The 5,605-nt window shown below is 47.3% G+C and overlaps 1 long non-coding RNA gene across 1 annotated transcript; it reads left to right on the top strand.

The window, feature by feature from the left end:
* Positions 1–260: 260 nt before the first annotated feature.
* On the top strand, positions 261–5,019 carry LOC109268507 (uncharacterized). Its single transcript, XR_002080685.2, has 3 exons — positions 261–480; positions 1,906–2,008; positions 2,697–5,019. It is a non-coding gene; the product is annotated as an uncharacterized LOC109268507 (long non-coding RNA).
* Positions 5,020–5,605: the final 586 nt, after the last annotated feature.

Raw genomic sequence — 5,605 nt, 5'->3', positions numbered from 1 at the left:
TGGCAAAGGAGAAAAATTGGGTGCGGTTTTCATGCCTGGCAACTGGCAAGTGGTCACTTGCATGGGATATTTTCCATATTTCACTGGGACCTCCTAACACTGTAACTCTTCTGACCTACACCTAGGTTGGTAAAGGGAATATTTGTGATTCAAACTTGTACACTTTACTGATTACATCAGATAAGCACATGGAATTCAGATCGGTAAAATCCACCTTTCCCTCTGAAATATACATCTTAAAGTGTGCATTCCTGGGTCAGGTTAAGCTGAAGTGATTTGACTGTCTTCATCCAAGTCTCCTCTGAGAATCCAGCAACTCCTTTGACGTGTGGCTTCTACAAACTCCCACCTGGTCTGGAGGGTTCTGTATGTAGGTAATGATGCCTTGGGACTTTTTCTCCTCACCTGAAGTTGTACAGCGGTAGAGAAACAAGACTGGCTATGACTTGTCAGCAGAGAAGATAAAAGCTGTCAGCCACGGTAAGCATTGTAGATTAGCTATGAACTTCTGGGTAAATTCCATTGTCATCCTTCATGACCAAGGGTGGTAACAAGTCAACCACGTTACTAACCTATTCTACATCTGGTATGAGTTACTACATTGTCTCAAGGCACCTGCAGGTGACACCTAGCCTAATCTAAAATCATACTTAGATGGTAGAAAATAAATTTCCTGCTGTGCCACACCCATATTCTGTTAACAAAATGTGCTGAGTGTCTACTCCATGTCTAGTCCTGGGCCAGGCATTATGAGAGATATGAAAGAAATATTAAGCAGTTGGACACAGGCAAATTGGAGCAGAAAAGAGTACATGCAGAGAAGAGAATACTAGGAAGCTGGTTGAGCGATTCAGGAAGGAGAGGTGAAGGCTGGACTAGGGTTAATGCTAGCAGAGGCAGGAGAGAAGCAGCACATTTGGGAGTCACCAAAGGAAGAATGAATCAGACAGCACATCACAGTAGAGTGCAGAGGGCACAGGCTGGGTTCTGCTCTCTGCCTTACAGCTGTGTGGCCGAGGCCCTGAATCGTTCTGAGCCTCTGTTTTCCACCTGTAAAACTAGGACACAAATACTGTCCCCACCAAGCTGGATTATTGACATCAGTGAGTTGGCATACAGCACGGGGTCTGTCTCATCGTAGTGAGTGCTCAGAAATGTTTGCTCCGCTCATCTACCCATCTCTGTGCCCCACCCCCATCTTGTGGGAAAGGGTTGCCTTCAGAGGAAGATGGGGGAGAAGAGGGCTGAACAATGACGTCTGTTTTCCAGGTGGTGCCATTAAGCAGATGGGGAATATTCAAAAGGGGCAACTATTCAGAAGGGGACGATAGGATTGACTTTTGATATTTGGAGTCTGAAGTGATGGTAGGCTAGTCATGATGGTGGCTGGAAACCCGAGGGCTGAGAGCTGGCACCGGAGGCCGGGGAGGCGGGAGTCCTGAGCAGGGAGACCAAGGTTATTCAAGCCACATGTGTCTCTGAATTCCTAGAAGGGGAAACAGCAGCCATGGCTAAGGTAAGCAAGCAAACCTGAGACCTTGGGGCTCAGGAATAAAGACCCTAAAGGTAAGCCAACATAGTATCACTGACCAGACCACATAGAAGAGTAGGCACGCCCCTGAGATAGATTAGACACCCACATTAGGGTTACAGGATTTCATCCATTTTTGAGTTGAAGAGAGTAAGGAGACTGATGTCAGAACCCACCGTTTATGCTTTCATTATGCATCAAAGTATGTCTGAGGGTCATCTGGATTAACTCCTGGAATAGGTGCATATTAATCTGTGTATATCAAACAGATTTCCTGCTGAGCTAGGGCCAGAACAAACAAAATCATTCTGTCTACATTTACTGAGTTCCTCCTTGAGGTCAAGTGCCCAGCATATACAAGACTCTCTCTCTAGGACTGGAGTTGAGAAAGGGCATGGGAAGCTGAGAAAGCGACCAGAATCGCTGGCGATCCACTGGCTGGCGCAATGCTGAATCTCGACGAGACCGCTGTCTTAGGTAAGAGATCTGCCTGCCCCCCACTTTCTTGAAGACAATAGGGTGAAATTGTGACTCCTGACAGTAGCTGGCAGCTACTGTGAGCTTTGGCGAGCCACCCAGCCTCCCTGTGCTCAGTTTCCTCCTATGCAATAGCAGAAAAACATCCCTGCTCTGTGGCAAGGCTTTGTGAGCACACATGAAAGCACTCTGTATATTGTCGAACTCTGTGAAGACAGTAATTAGTGCTGTATTCCAGGCCCTTCATGATTGTCTTGAGTTACCTCAGGAAATTCCTCTGCTTAGAATCAGCAGCTGAAGGGCAGCTGTAAGAAAGTGAAGTTTATTTCCCATCTGTAGTGGGTTGAGTTGTGGCCCTAAAAAAAATAAGGTCCAAGGGTGCCTGGGTCGCCCAGTCGGTTAAGCCTCTGACTCTTGATTTTGGCTCAGGTCACGATCTCACAGTTCATGAGTTCAAGCCCCAAGTCAGGCTCTGTGCTGACAACGCGGAGGCTGCTTGGAATTCTCTCTCTCCCTCTCTGTCTCTGCCCCTCCCCCACTCATGCCTTTGCTGGTGCGCACGTGCTCTCCTTCTCTCTCAAAATAAATAAACTTATATTAAAAAAAAAGGTCTAAGTCCTAATAGCCCCCTCCTCTCCCACCCCACCCCTGCCCTGCAACCTGTGAATGTGACCTTATTTGGAAATAGAATCTTTGCAGTTGTGATTAAGTGAAGGATCGCGAGATAAGATCATCCTCCATTGAGGGCTGGCCCTACATCCAATGATTATCCTTGTACGGAAAGGAGACAAATTTTGGATACAGAGACCGGGAAGGCCTGCAGAGATTTGGAGCAATGTGTCTACACAATGAGGAGCTCTGAGGGTTGTTAGCGGCCACCAGAAGCCAGGAGAGAGGGATGGAACAGATTCTGTTTCAGACCTTCCAGAAGGAACCAACACTGCTGATGTCTTGATTTTGGACTCGTGTCCTCCAGAACTGTGAAAGAACAGATTTCCACTGTTTTAGGTCATTAAATCTACAGTCATTTGTTATGACAGTTCCGGGAGACTAACACCCCATTCCCATTGAGAAGCCTTGTTATGAGGACTTGCGAGGCTGCTGGTTCCCCTGGGCTGTTCACCCTGGTTCATCTGTCCTGGAGGACCATGTTTTCCCTTGGCGGTCGATGCTCCCTTTGGCAAATTTTGGTATGTTACCTCTTTGATAACGCTGCTCCCTTTCTGAAGCTGCAGTGAGTTCCAGATGATTCCAAGTGACATTTAAATACATTCTCACATCTTAACGTTTTGTTCTTGGGGGAATGGCCTGGACAGTCTCATTGCCTAGGTCCATCAAATTTGTCCTACTTTGCAACAAACATAGCAGTTGGGGGGTAGTTGACAAAGGAAACCACAGCATGTGGTGATCTGTCTCTAGTTTGTTGCTTAGAGCAGTGGTTCTCAATCTTTTAGGGTGCGTTAGAACCATGTGGAAGGCTAATGAAAATACAGATCATTGGCTCCTTCCCTTCACTCCTCCCTCCCCACAAGTTTCTGATTTAGTAGGTCTGGGGTGGGGCCCAAGATTTCTCATTTCTAACTCGCTCTCAGGTGAATGCCAATCATTCTGGCCCTGACTACACGTGGAAACCGCAACAGCTCAGAGCCGTGGTTTGCAAACTTTGCTACATATTAGGATTACCTGGGAAGCTTCTCCAAACCCCAGGCCTAGGCTGCAACCCATATCTATTAAATCAGAATCTCTGGGGATAAGACCTGTGCATCAGTATTTTTTTAAAGATCCTCAGTGGTTTTAATATGCAGTCAGATTGAAAGCCAATGGCCTAGAGGCACTCCCCTGTCCCCCAGCCAGATGGGGACAGGTTAGGAGGCTGGGAGATGCCCTGGCTAAGCTTGGGGCCCAACCCTTGCAGCCCGGCCTAGTGCCCCACTCTTTGGATGGATAAAGGAAGGAGACAGCGGGGTTCTAAGGTGTCATCTCCCTGTGGCTACTGCCGAAGGTCTCCATCTGGGGACCCAGCAAGAGAGTGAGGCTGTATATAGCTGATCTCAAAGCCTTGGGTGCAAAGTCCTATTTTCTGACACTGCTTGCTTTATGAATTTGATCAAGTTGTTTAACTCCTCTTTGCTTTCCTTTCCTTATCTACAAAACGAGGACAATAAAAATACCTACCTGAAATCAAACCTGGAGAAGATTAGAGAAGATGTATTTGAAGCACCTGGCCTAGGTGCTATAAAGGGCAGACGCTCAGTAAAGGTTAATTTCCCTTCCACATCTCCGGGGCTTTCTGTTCCCTCCTCCTTCTCAAGTCTGAACCGCTGGAAAAAACAGGCCTGCCCGCTTGTCCCTTTCTCTTTTCTGTCTTGTTTCACTACAGGAGCTTGGAACCTGATCTCTTAGTCACACTCCTACCATTAAAAAAAAATCTTTGGGTGGGGGAGGTGCTGGGTGGCTCAATCGGTTAAGCATCCCACTTTGGTGACTTTGGCTCAGGTCATGATCTCATGACATTGGGCTCACTGCTCTCAGTGAGCCTGCTTCAGATTTTTTGTCTCCCAATTTCTCTGTGCCTCTCCCCCGCTTGCTCTCTCTCTCTCTCTCTCTCTCTCCCAAAAATATATAAACATTAAGAAAAAAAGGTGGGGAGGCACCTGGGTGGCTCAGCCGGTTAGGCCTCTGGCTTCAGATTTTGTGTCTCCCTCTCTCCCTGCCCCCTCCCCACTCATGCTCTGTTTCTCTCCCTCTCAAAAATAAACAACAAAAAATTTCTTTAAGAAAAAAAGGGGGGGGGGCACCTGGGTAGTTCAGTTGGTTGAGAGTCCGACTTTGGCTCAGGTCATGATCTCAGGGTTCGTGAGTTTGAGCCCCCTGTAGGGCTCTGTGCCGACAGCTCACAGTCTGGAGCCTGCTTTGGATTCAGTCTCCCTCTCTCTCTCTGCCCCTCCCCCACTAATGCTCTGTCTCTCTCTCAAAAATGAGTAAACATTAAAAAATTTTTTTCTTAAATCTTTGGGGCTACCTCTTGTTTTTGTTCTTAGATTTCTTTAAAAAAACATACATACCGATCTCCCCTTTCTAAACGGTAATCTACTTTATACCTTTTCCTCCACTTTGCTTTTTTTCACTTAACTGTATATCTTAAAGGTTAACTCCATAGCGGTATATGGAAACATTGTCTTTATTTCGTTATAGAGCGGCAGAACATTCGGGGGGGGGGGGGGATACACCATAATTTATTTTTGCCGTTTGCCATGAAAGGACATTAGGGTTGTTACCAGTCGCATACTACAACAGTGCAGCAAAGAACATGCTTGTGCCTGTGTTTCCTGTTTTCCCCGTGTATCTTTGGGAAGGACTCCCCAGGTGCTCCCCTGCTGCTGCGCCCCCACCTCAGCCTGGTTACAGACACCGGAATGATAACTGCAGCCCCCTCGCTTCCTTTCCGTGTGACTGGGAAGGCCTCCACAGCAGAAACCACAGAAAGACGGCCTCGACTTCATTTTGTCCCTGTCTCCTGCCAGGGCATCTCCTCGGAGCTACCTAAGTCACAGCCAGAACCCTAGCTGTAAAGGAATCTGGGAAGTGTAGTTTGCG

Source organism: Panthera pardus, unplaced genomic scaffold, assembly GCF_024362965.1.
Source record: "Panthera pardus isolate Hobbes unplaced genomic scaffold, ASM2436296v1 HiC_scaffold_24, whole genome shotgun sequence".
Lineage (NCBI taxonomy): Eukaryota > Metazoa > Chordata > Mammalia > Carnivora > Felidae > Panthera > Panthera pardus.
Note: the sequence above shows the minus strand (reverse complement) of the source record. Positions and strands in the feature narration are given on the sequence as shown.